The sequence below is a fragment of the Vulpes vulpes genome, chromosome X (genome assembly GCF_048418805.1).
Source record: "Vulpes vulpes isolate BD-2025 chromosome X, VulVul3, whole genome shotgun sequence".
Lineage (NCBI taxonomy): Eukaryota > Metazoa > Chordata > Mammalia > Carnivora > Canidae > Vulpes > Vulpes vulpes.
In genome coordinates this window covers 10468893-10482439 of record NC_132796.1, presented here as the reverse complement: position 1 = coordinate 10482439, position 13547 = coordinate 10468893, and positions in this window count along the sequence as shown.

The following is a 13547-nucleotide window of genomic DNA, read 5'->3' as shown; positions in this document are numbered from 1 at the left end:
GGACTGATTTGCTTTTGTTTAGAGCAAAAGAAACAGAAACTGTCCCTAAAGGCTACTAAGAGACTGGTGAAGACTGGTAAAGACTGGTAAAGAGTCCCTGATGTTCTTAAGCTTACCTACAAGTAAACAGAGATATTCTAGGGACGCCTGGGTGGCTCAGCGGTTGAGTGTCTGCCTTCGGCCCAGGGTGTGATCCTGGAGTCCCGGGATCGAGTCCCACATCGGGCTCCCTGCATGGAGCCTGCTTCTCCCTCTGCCTGTGTCTCTGCCCCTCTCTCTGGTCTCTCACGAATAAATAAATAAAATCTTTTAAAAATATAAAAATAAAATAAAAAACAGAGATATTCTATAAAGCAGTGTTTCCCAAACTACTTATTACAATCACCTACTGAGCTTTAAAAATACTGATATCTGAGTCCCAACCCCGTTCAGAGGTTCTAATTCAATTGGTCTGGGATGTGGCCTGGCTTTAGGGTTTGTAAGAGCTCTCCAAGTGCTGCTAGTATGAATCCAAAGCTAAGAACCACTGCTATAAATTATTCAACTAGTACATTATTTCTATGGGTTTTATCAATTATGTATATTAAATTGATTGCATTTGTTTCGCTTAATATAAAACCAAACGGTTACCTAATAAATTGAGCATATATATTACAATCAACATTCAGGGATCCTCAAATTATAAATGTTCATAGTGTTCCTTAGCCAGAAGGAAAATATTCTCTACTTCCTAACTTTTTGGCCATCTTGTTTCTCATCATCATTTCCAGTAGGAAATGAACAAAAAGATGTAAATGATATCAGTTATTTCATAGTTGTTCCCAATAATGTAAAATTGTGATGGAAGAAGGTTTTTTTGTCATTATTGGGTAAAATGTGATTTGGAATGGTTTAGGGCTCTAAACACTTTCTTTTGGATTATTCCAATATTTTGATTAGGTGATTTTTTTTCTAGAAGTTAACCTTGTCCCTGCCACCAGGAACAATCCAGAATTCAACAGATGCATGAAATGCATTTCTAATATGAGATTTATTCAGATAACAATAGGACATTGTAGGTTTTATAACGTAGCCTTCAAACTATGGATAAGATGACCATTTTCTCAACTTGCTTTCTAGCACAATGACCAGCAAATCTAGTCTAATGGAGTTACAACCCTGCTATTCACTCCAAATAGCCTCCCTTTCAGTCCCTGGACAGTCTACATCTTCTAATCATTTCTCTAGTACTAATGATCATTTCTAATCACACTGAACAAAAATGTGTCCAGCAATTTGCATTGATACTTAGGAGATGGTCACTTCTCATACATTGATTTAAGTGTAGGTCACTCCTTACACATCAATCCATGGAATCCATAAGCTTCATCAGAATTAAGCAAAAGAAACCAAAAATTACATTCAATTACAAGTTCTCTTTCAAATACTACTCTACTCTGAAGATTAGGGAATGGGTTTGTTTATTTTGCTTTGTGGTTATTGCCAATTTTGTTGGGAATTTCTTGGAATAAAGAGAAGGCTTGGAAGTGTCATGAGTTTTCCCAGGCCCTGGAAGTAAATAAATACTTTCAAGAGCAGGGTGGAGTTGAATAAATTATGGTCGAAACACTCTTCAAAAGTTTCTACACATCCACTGTGGCTAATACTGAATTGGAGACTTACTTTAGACTCCAGAACCTAAAGAAAATAGCATTAACCCTCAGATAGCAGAAATATATGAATTCATATAACTCATATATTCCCAGAGACTTATGTGCCATTTAATTTAATGACATTTAATTCTATTTTAATTGCACAAATAGTCCACTCCTCCAGTTAACTCTTTGCAAACAAAGCAGAGGGAGCATAAATGCCTCCTTTTTTTTTGAGTCTGAGTCTTCATGGCATCTGGGGCCTGCTTTATGTGTTCAAAATATGCCTTTTATGTTCAAAATGTGTGCTATTTATTGGTTGGCTAGGGAAACGTTCCTTGAATCACATAAATTATTATTCTCTACGTTATCTTGTATCATGTCAGCTCTTTCTCATCCCATTGCTCCTTTCTAAACTGGAGGTGAATATGGCCCAGGATGAAGTCTGTGAATGGAAGGATGAGGTGACAAGAAAGAAGTGTGGAACATGTGTAAGTGTGGGGGTTTTGATGACTATTGATTGCTTGGCTCTGCTTTCAGTTTCCATCGATTTATTGGTGTTGCTTTGTTTCTAAGAGCCAGTATTTTTTTTCCCTGCAACAGCATGTCCCTGGTACATATAGGTCATTTCTTAGAGACCTCAACGTAGCCAGGAAACAGCCAAGAGTTAAGAAATAAGCCAAAATACCTCTGAGCAAGCAAAATAGATATGGCCTTGCCTCCACTGTCCAAATTTCATAAATAGGAAAGCCCTTTGGAGCTCTCTGCACACAGTTCTAGTAAATTCTACTATGTGATTTTCTAGCAAAGCACATTAAAAACAGCGAGTTTGGTTTTTTTTAATATTTTATTTTTATTCATTCATAGAGACACAGCTAGAGAGGGAGGCAGAGACACAAGCAGAGGGAGAAGCAGGCACCAGGCAGGGGAGCCCGACGTGGGACTGGATCCCAGGTCTCCAGGATCACGCTCTGGGCTGCAGGCGGCGCTAAACCGCTGCGCCACCGGGGCTGCCCCGCGAGTTTGTTTAGAGGTTAGGAAGGGAAGATTGCCAAAGGCTGGGACACTGACAACTATGAAAATGACACTTGATTGGCTTTAAGAGAGAAAAAGACCAAAGAACAAAAAAAAAAAAAAGAAGAAAACCTGGAATCAAAAGAAAAACAGGAATCAAGGAATCAAAACTCAGAGGAGATCTGATCACGCTTCTTAGAAGCAAATAACCCCATACTTGAACTGTATGTGAGGACATCATTGTATTCCAGCGTGGGAGAGGACTGACATTCATCACAGTAAGCCTGAGATAAAAACACAAGAAGAAGGTATGTTTGGGAAACTCATGGAGAAGGCAGGAAGTACGGCAATGCATTTTACAAAGATTTCTAGCCAAAACGGTTTTGCTATTGTTTTTGCGTTTAAATGAGTAAAGATTGGAGAGTGGGGGAGAGATCTTTTCTCTTAAGATTTATTTAGGGGCACCTGGGTAGCTCAGTCGGTTAAGTGTCTGCCTTTGGCTCGGGTCATGATCCTGGAGTCCTGGCATCAACCCCCGTGTCAGGCTCCCTGTTCATCGGGGCGTCTCCTTCTCCCTCTCCCTCTGCCTGCTGCTCCCCCTGCTTGTGCTCTCTCTCTCTCTGTCAAATGAATGAATAAAATCTTTTTTTAAAAGGAAAAGACTTATTTATTTTAGAGAAAGGGAGAGAGAGCACGAGCGGTGGGGGTGGGGAGCAGAGGGCGAGAGAGAGAATCCTCAAGCGGACTCCATGCAGAGCACAGAGCCCAACACAAGACTCGATCCCAGGACCCTGAGATCATGACCCGAGCTGAAATCAAGAGCCAGCTGCTTAACTGACTGAGCCACCCAGTCACCCCCCGACCACCAAAAAAGATCTTTTACTTTTTAATCTGAGTAAAAAAATAATAATAATAACAGGGAAAAAAGATCAGATTCAGAAGTCATTTAAATATGCCATTTCTTCTGGAACATGCTGGATACATTAGGCATTACTGTATTTCAAACAAAGCATGAAAAGCTCTTTAGAAGTGTCATGTTCTGCAAATATCACTCTAACAGCAATAATGTGATTCCCAAAGGAGAGAGGGACACACAGAGACAGAGAGATACAGAAAGAGAGAGACTACTAACTCTCTGACATGTCAGGGCTTATTATGTCTTTCTTGCCATTTGCTTCCCAGCCACATATGCTCTCAGTGCCGACCCAGTTATTAACATGACACATAATTCATCCCGCTTTTATTTCACTTATTCATCAGACTTACTTTCCATGCACCTGGATAATATTCATAATTTTCACCTTGATGGCCGCCTAACATTCCATGTTCCTAGATTGCTTCCAATTTTACTCATTATCCGTAAACAATTGTTAAAGAAAAAAGAGAAAAAGAAAGAAAGAAAAAAAAGAAAGAAAGAAAGAAAGAAAGAAAGAAAGAAAGAAAGAAAGAGGAAGGAAGGAAGGAAGGAAGGAAGGAAGGAAGGAAGGAAGGAAGGAAGGAGAGAAACAAGAGGCTTTTCCCTTGTTGCCTCTGAGACAGCAGGATGGGTCGCCAGCAGCTCTGGCAGAGCCATGGGAGGAGAAGATTTGGCCAGGGTTCTCCTTCTTGCCTTGTCCACTCAACCTGGCTGGACTGATCCAGAAATACAGCCTCAATAGGCACCACCCACGCCTCTGTCAGTATGCTGAGGATACAGGCTGCCTTAAACTGGATTCAGTGAACTTTCTAGAATGGCTCATCCAGGATACCCACCTCAACTGTAGATATCCAAGATACCTACCCCTTGTGCTCACTTCGGCAGCACATATACCAAGATACCTACCCCAATGCTAACTCTTTGTGCATAAAATAAAAATACTTCAATTATGAGTGTTCTAGAAAGAAAAAAACAAGAAGCCTGAAACGGAGTCATTTGCCACCCGCTCCCCCCTCCAAAAGCAAATCCAGACTTAATTAGTTTCAACCTCTCCCAGGAAGGAGACCTTTTAAAAGTCAGCCTGAAATGTCATGATTAGCACTGGTGAGGTCATCTGCATGATAAAAGTCCTTCTATTCCCTTCCCCCCAAAACAAAAGAAGTAAAAAAAAAAAATCCTTTCTTTTCTTTTGCTAATAACTTTATGCCCCACTCTCTTTCCTATAAAAACCTTCCATTCTGCACAACTACAGTATCTCTCTACAAGTACTTGCTAGCTGGGGGGTCCTGCTCCAGGAAGAATCACTTAATAAAGCCAATTAGATCTTCATTATTTTTGTATTGTAAACTCTATGCCTAACGTGGGGCTTGAACTCATGACCCAAGATCCAGAATCACATGCTCTACTGACTGAGCCAACCAGGCTCCCCAAGACCTTTAAATTTACTCCGTTGAATTTTGTTTCCTAATACAACACTGTAATAAACATCTATAGCTATAGCGGTATAGATATTTAGCTATTATGTTCTTTTATAGTTTTCGATTACTGTCAAAGGATAAATTCCCCAAAATGGAATTAGCAATCTAAAGTGAGAAATGGGGCCGCCTGGGTGGCTCAGCGGTTGAGCGTCTGCCTTTGGCTCAGGGCGTGATCCCGGGGTCCTGGGATCGAGTCCCACATCAATCTCCCCCCACAGGCAGCCTGCTTCTCCCTCTGCCTGTGTCTCTGCCTCTGTCTGTGTGTCTCTCATGAATAAATAAATAAAATTTTTAAAAACAATAAAGTGAGAAATGTATCTGAAGCATGACTTGCTTTCAGGGGGTCTTAACACTAATCAAAACCTTCCTCCCCCAGATTAGCTTCAACCTAACCTCCCACTTGGAGCCTGCTTCCTCCCACTGCTCTAAATTGCCCAAGATTTGTTCTTCGCAGAGACAGCTAGAAAAATTTGCTGCCATCTGGCGGACACTTCGTGACGGCTGCTGTGGTGTCCGTTAGTCCCGTCTTAGGGCACAGCTGCCCGTGTGCTTGTGAGGAGCACCTGTCCTCGGCGCTTATACCGTGAGCACACGTCTCCATCTGTGACAAGGGCCCAGTGGGCATTATTGTTCCTCCAGTAACAGATGAAGATTGGCTCCGAGAAGGAGTCACTTGACCCAGGCCACACAACCAGTAAGGGACAAAGCCAGATCCTCCATCCCCTAGGGCAGGTCTGTCCATTTCACCTCCCTGAGCTCATGGTATACAATATCCATGCCAAGCAAAATCGGGAAATACTGGGGGTGGGGAATTATTAACTTGATTTTTTTTTTCATAATCCACAAGGAGAGTACTGCACAGTGTATGTAGGTGTGCTTTACTTCTGTGTCATGACCTGTAAGATACCTTGTGCCAAGAGAAAACATGCCATACGCGAAATCCTGCCCCCCCAAAAAAAAAAACCCTTACATGTTGTTGGGCTCAGATGATTTTAGCCAGGTGAAATGAACAGTTATGATTTAGAGATTAACCTAAGCCTGAGCTTGTGGAAGATGTAACTTTTTTTAAAAATGTGAAGGAATAGAGTTGGCAATGCAGCCCACAAACGCCAGCTTGTTGAGCGTTAGATGTATGGTCCCACTCATTTACCTGCGATGGCTTTTGTCACTAAAGCGTGTGGCTCTGAGGTTACCGCACCTCCCCGTTACTCTTGAAAAGGATTTCTCCAGCTCTAACTCTATACAGCTGTGCCCTCTGGTGGACGAAGCGGGTACTGTTTTGCGGAGCTCTACATACTTAACATAGTGCTTTATAATCCCATCTATCTAAGCAAAAATGTTCATCACTTGAATTTTGAGTAATATTTCATAATTAACTGGCTCTATCCCACACCAATCCCCTAATCCTCTTTATGAGTTACTGTTAGGGAATCTCATCTGCCGAAGATTCAAAACACTGTCAAAGATTAGCTCAGCGCTGTGAGCACTGTCAGCTGATAACTGACTCTTGTTACTTCTCCAAAAAAGTACTCATAATTAAAGACAATAATGTAAATGGGGGCTAATCTTTTAGGGTTTCCCACATCTCGAGGAAATGCATAGTTAATCCTTTCATTGTAGATTTTCAGTTTGCAAAAATCCCGATAACCACAATTATTGTCCCACTTTGTTTCATTATTTCAGTTCACCAGTATTTATTCCCATGCTAGGTTTTGGTGGCACAGAGCCAAATAAGGCATGGCCCCAATTCTCAGGAGGTTTATCATTGAGTGGAAGATGCTGGGAAGTAAATCAGTAATTGTAGAATAACACAGGTCATGAACACTAGGGATGGCCCCGATCCCCCCTTCAGTGAAGGACTTGCTGCTCCAGCCACAGGAAGCCACCTCACCCAACGCCAGGCCCCTTTCCAGAAGCCATGTGACCATGCCACATGGGAGAATAATGGCCCACCCATGGAGATGGGCCCACCACCACCCAACTGGTGACCACTCAGAAAAGCCATCCTAGCTCCTGAGAAGCCTATGGGGTCCATAAAGATGGTTGTTAGGCTGCTTCCTAGTTCAACTCCTCTCACTACCCCCATGGTTCTCAACTGGGGTCATTTTGCCCCACCAGGGATACTTGGCAATGTCTAGAGACATCTTTGGTCATCACAACTAGGAGGAGGAGGAGAGAGGAGGGGTGTGTGTATATGCACACATGAGCATGATACTGGCATCTAGAAGGTAGAGACCAGAGATGCTGCTAAACCTCCCACAATGCACAGGGCAGCCCCAACAACAAAGTATCGCCTGCTCCAGAACGTCAATATACTCTGCCGAGAAACCCTTCCACCCAATCCTATTTATTCCATTTTCCTTTCATGGGTGTTGGTGCCAAGGTCATTTCTTCGTAAGCACTGTCCACCCTAAGCTCCATCACAGAGCCAGCTTTCTGGGGAAGAGCGGCCCAATAGGGATCTACAACAGGAAGCCATCTGGCTCTGTACGTGCACATACAAGAAAAAGAGTAGTATGGATCTGTTTAAAATTATCAGCATAAAACAAAAGTGGGAGGATATACGCTAATTATAAAGAGTGGTTCTTTTAAAGTAATGGTGTTGGGAGGGATTCTTGATGTTTTCCTTTGTGCTTACGTACGTGTGTCTTCCGAGATTTGTGGTTTTCTTCTTGTGTTTTGTTCTGCGCACTAACACATATTACTTTGCAGTTTGGGGAAGGAGACCGTGGTGATTGCAAAAAAAAAGGGGGGGGGGCATGGCCAATAGTATCAAATACTGCAGAGGCCAGACAATAGTAGGCAGCAGAGAGGAGCAGTCAGCAGAGAGCCTCAGGGACACAGTTGTACTGCAATGAATGTGCTGGAAGAGAAGTGGTGGCAGGAGGGACGAGAAGGAAGGCGAGGACATTGAGGTGGCCCACTCTGTACAGGAGTAGGAGCAAAAAGACAAGTAGAGGGATCCCTGGGTGGCGCAGCGGTTTGGCGCCTGCCTTTGGCCCAGGGCGCGATCCTGGAGACCCGGGATCGAATCCCACGTCGGGCTCCCGGTGCATGGAGCCTGCTTCTCCCTCTGCCTATGTCTCTGCCTCTCTGTGTGTGTGTGTGTGTGTGTGTGTGTGTCTGTGTGTGTGTGACTATCAAAAATAAATAAATAAAAATTTAAAAAGAAAAAGAAAAAAAAAGACAAGTAGAAAGAACAGTAAGGAGCGAGAGATGAATATGCAACCAAACCGACCGTAGGGATCAGAGAGCCTGAGCAAGGCTGATGCTGATGGGGAAGGGGAAGAAAGAGGCACTGACATGAGAAGAGGTGCGTAACAGGGAGCAAGGTGCCCATGAGGCCGTGGGACCGGACCCAGAGAACAGGACGACGGATTGGCACAAGCCAGGAAACATAGGTCTTCCTCTGAAACCAGAGGCACGGTGAGTGCAGGGCTCAGACAGCGCTGCAGTCCCAAGTCATGACACCTGCACCTGCTCATTCTCATTTCTGTCGGGAGTGAGGGTCCCCCCTCAAAGGGAGGGCCGGATGGTGGGGCACAGCTGACGAAGAAGGTGAGATCAGGCGGAAAGTGTAGGTGAGGCCCTGGGGGTGGGGGGACCAGGAGCCGCCACTAGGCGATGCTCCTGGGAACCTGGTGTGCAGAACAGAAGCAAAAGAAATGCAGAAAAACAATTAAAGCTCCTTACAGCCTGCAGCCCATTGACAAGTACTTGAGACAGGCAGAGTGACCTTCCTCCTCTGCCTCAGTGTGAGTACTTTGCTAAGGGCAAGGGGCAACCTTAGCTTGACACGAGCCTGACCTCCAGGATCCCGTAAAAGTCCCTTTGGAAACTTCCTTTATCTCTAGGAGCCCCCTCACCGCCAAGACCTGTGTTGGCAGTCATCCCCCAAACGTGTGGCCACCGATACACATCCAGAGGGTGTCATGAGTGAGGCCCTACTAGACGGTGGTAGGTGAGCTTATCCTACTGGCAGCTAGCGCCGCGAGGTCCTGGAAACCTGCTCCCAAATTCCCTGGAGACCCACGCTCTCCCTAACCCCCTGCCAACTTGAGAGTCTGTAAACAGCCACTCCTCACAACCCCAGCGCAGCCCTTCCAGCCCACGGGGTCCTGTCCCCAGGCTTTAATAATACCACCCCCCCCTTTATTTGGCCAAAAATTCCTTCTCGACCATTCACTCCTGGATCCCAACATTTCAAATCAAAATTGACCTTCCTTTATGCAGCTCCCAGGTAAGAACTCAGACCTGTTTGCAGGTGCTTTAGCACCACTCACTTGACCCACGCAAGGGACTGGCTCCTAACTAGCTTCTTGACAGCACCAGGGCAGCAGATAGGTTGCAGGGGGTGGGAAAATCCAGAAACCCCCAGAAGATTAGCCATGGGTTCCCACACCTGGCAGGATCATTCACACCTGTTACTCCCTAAGAAGGACTTTGGGGCTCCCCCGGTACCACAATCTGGAACTATTCTGTGGCCCTTTGTGCTTTAGGCAACGGCCTCTGTAGATTCCCCTGCCCTGAGAGATTTAAAGAAATTCTATGGGGCACCTGGGTGGCTCAATTGGTTAAGTGTCTGCCTTCGGGTCAGGTTATGATCCTAGGTCCTGGGATCCAGTCCTGCATCAGGCTCTGCACTCACTGGGGAGCCTGCTTCTCCCTCTTCCTCTCTCTCTCTCTCTCTGGCTCTCACTCTCTCTCTCTCAAATAAATAAATAAAAATAATAGCTTAAAAAAAAAAGAAAGAAACTCTACACCCAGTTTCCAGGCCTTCTGGCAGCCTTCACTCAATCTCATCCCCAGCTGCTGGGACAAGCGGGAGCAGAGTTCTCCAGGGTGTTACGCAGAGGACACATAGTGCTGCATCTGGAGTCTCGTTTTCTCCCAGAACTGTCTTCCTGTTTCTCCCAGACATGCCCCTCCCACTCCCAGGATACACAGACATGAAACACTGTGGCAGATGGCCTTAGTAGACTGTGGACTCCTAGATACTCCATTTAAAGGAATGGTCCTCGGAGGGGAGTGATTTGTCCCCCAAGGGTGATTTGGTAATTTGGGGTTGTCGGTAGTGGAGAGGGGAGGGATGGGGGTGCTGCTGGCATCCAGTGGGTGGAGGCCAGGGAGGCTGCTCAACATCCTACAGTATATAGGACAGGGACCCCAATGAAGAATTATCTGGCCCCAAATGTCAATAGTGCAGAGGGTGAGAAACCCTACTTTAAAGGGTTCCTCATCTTTAAGATTTTTTTGAAATCCAATGAAGGGTGTTTGTTTGTTTGTTTGTTTGTTTGTTTGTTTGTTTGTTTTGAAATCCAATGAAGGGTTATTTATAATCTGAGGTTTACACCTGACACTAGTGAAAGCCCATCCCAGGCAAGAGGGCCAAGAGTAGTAGGATCCATAAATTTCCACCAGATGGCGCGACAACACAAGACAAAAATCCAGCCTTCTGCTGCCTCCATTTCTGAACCGGGTTTCTCTGCCTGGTCAGGCCTCTGGAGCTGACAATGTCCATCCTTTTCAAATGGGAGCCTCACTTTTTAGGTAGTTAGTGTTTCCCAGCAACAATATTTTTATGCAAGTGAATTTGAATGAATAATAACTAAAATTCATTCTGGAGGATGAAGGAAACAGGGCTGGAAGGACAGTGTGGCGGTGCATCATCTCTGACCAGGTCTTTGACCACGTGGGCAGTGCCAACAAACCAGGGAGCGTGGAGGTCCAAGACAGGTGAAATTTGAGGCCCTGGCCCCATGCACCTACCTTACTACTCTGGACACCTGACTCCCAGAGAGAGAGAAATAGTTCAACAGTTTGAGCCACTCTGCTGAGTCTGTGTGACTGAGAGCAGCCAAGGTCATATCCTATGTCATTCCACGGTATACTCCTTACGTGCAGCTGCACGCGCCCACCCTACCACAGCACACGTACTGGTCAGTAGCTGCTCACCTGGAACGTATCCACGTAGGCCTGCTTTGTCCCGTGTTTCCCAGCAGCCCCTTGAGCTGTGTCTCCCCGGTGTCTTACCCTTCTTCTCTCTTTCCTTCCTCCCCTGATGTGGTTTCTTCCCTAAGGCAGAGGTTCCAGCAGGCCCAGATGATTTATCAGCCTCATTCCATACCTGACTTTGCCCAGAAGACACCACACTCCCACCATCCCCTTCCCACTGTATCCATAGAGATCTCATTGTTCTCACATCCATTTTCGGAACAGCAGAGGAAGACTCCTCAATATATATACCTTTTCTGGCCCTTTCCCTTATTTTATGTTCTTCATATAACCGAGATGTACGATGACATTATTTAGCTGTTCATTGTCTATGCTGTACTCAACGGAGTGTCACTTTTATGAGGACAAAACCCGTCTTGTTCACCATCGCGTATCTGGTAAATAGGCCACCACTGTCCAAAAGAAATATATAATAGATGATGCATGGGACATCCGTCGTTTCAAATGTAGCAGTCACATTAAGAAAGCAAAAAGAGAAAGGTGAAGTCAATTTTAATCTCTTTTTGTTTAACCCAAACAGTCCTTCTCTAACATGTAAAATGAGGAATTTTACATTTTTTGTCTCATGCCAATTCTTCAAAATCCACTGTGATCTACACTTAGGGCACACCTCAGTTGAGACTCTGCAACGTCTCAACAGGCACAGGCATGTGGTGGCTGCAGTGGACAGTGCAGATGCAGGATACTTGACAGTAGGCATCCAGCACATATTAGTTAATCTTCTACAGTGATTCTGTAATAGAGGAATAACGTGGTAACAGCATTCACGCCATGCGTGGAGCCTAGTTCACTTAGCCCCCTGCTCTTATTAGGCATTTAAGTTGTTTTGTTTTCACTTTTAAAAATGATTCTGGGACGCCTGGGTGGCTCAGTGGTTGAGCGTCTGCCTTTGGCTCAGGGCGGGATGCTGGAGTCCCGGGATCGAGTCCCACATCAGGTCTCCTGCATGGAGCCTGCTTCTCCCTCTGCCTGTGTCTCTGCTTCTCTCTCTCTCTCTGTCTCTATGTCTACCATGAATAAATAAATAAAATCTTTTAAAAAAAATTAAAATAAAATAAAAATAAAAAAATAAAAATGATTCTGGGGGAATTCCTGGGTGGCTCAGTGGTTTGGCGCCTGCCTTTGGCCCGGGGCGCGATCCTGGAGTTCCAGGATCGAGACCCGCATTGGGTTCCCTGCGTGGAGCCTGCTTCTCCCTCCTCCTGTGTCTCTGCCCCTCTCTCTCTCTAGGTCTATCATAAATAAATAAATCTTTAAAAAAAATAAATAATGTTAGATACAGTAAGGGAAATTCTTAAAAAAAAAAAATAAAATAAAATAAAATAAAATAAAATAAAATAAAATAAAATAAAATAAATAAAATAAAAATGGTTCTGGGGCAGCCCAGGTGGCTTCAGCCCAGGGCGTGATTCTGGAGACCCTGAATTGAATTCCACGTCAGGCTCCCTGCATGGAGCCTGCTTCTCCCTCTGCCTGTGTCTCTGCCTTCATCTCTCTCAATGTGTCTCTATGAATAAATAAATAACATTTAAAAATAGAAAATAAAAATGATTTTGCAATGAGCATCAGGTTTAATGTCTGTTTTTCCTTGTAATAAATTCCCAGAAGTGAAAATTGCTAGGACAGAAGTATGCCCCTTCTAGGGCTCTTGGCGCGGTTGGCCAAACTACCCCAGAAAGGGTTAGGCCACTCAGGCTGCGGAGGGCTTTGCCTGGTTATTAGTGAATGCTCTGCAATAACCCTGTTCACCTTGTGTCACAGGCACTGGCAGCTGCACTTGCCAATAGGATTGAAACCCAGACTTGAAAGTTTATGCATTATTAAATGTCAGATAAATGGGTAATACCATACTGCAAATATTCAAGAGCAAAAGTACCAACTTATTTAGCAGTTTTAGTTGCCCAATAGGTTGTGTACTAACTTGAAACATTTCTCTCATCATAAAATGCCTTTAAACATTTTTCTATAACTGAACAGAAAGTTTTCTTTATTGCCTACTTTCTTGTATTTGAGAATGGTCATCCTGTGTGTAAGGCATTAGGAGTTCTTCCATTGCCATTAATTCACTATTGCTTACACATCATGTAACTACTGAAATATTGTACAGAATTTCTTTTCCCTCTAATTAGTGTGTATATGGATAAGAGATCTTGTGATGATCACTTGTAAACTTAGATTTTGAGAATTATGTGATTCTGTGTGGCAAAAAATCTGAAATAAAGAAATTTTCCAAAAAAAAAAAATTCCTGGGCGGGAACCCGAGGTTCGGGAGGTCAATGAACGCTAGAATCGCACTCGAACTAGGTCTAGGTGACTGTTCCCAAAGCCTGGGCGTGTCCTCCTGGGCCACGACCCCCAGCCTTCCTAGTTCAAAAATACAAAATTACAAAAAAACAGGAGAGGCTAAGTAAGGACGAGAGGGAAGATGAGAGCGCCCAGAGAAGGGCCAAAAGCCGAGGGTCAAGGAACTGGCGCGGGGGACGAGGGCGATGC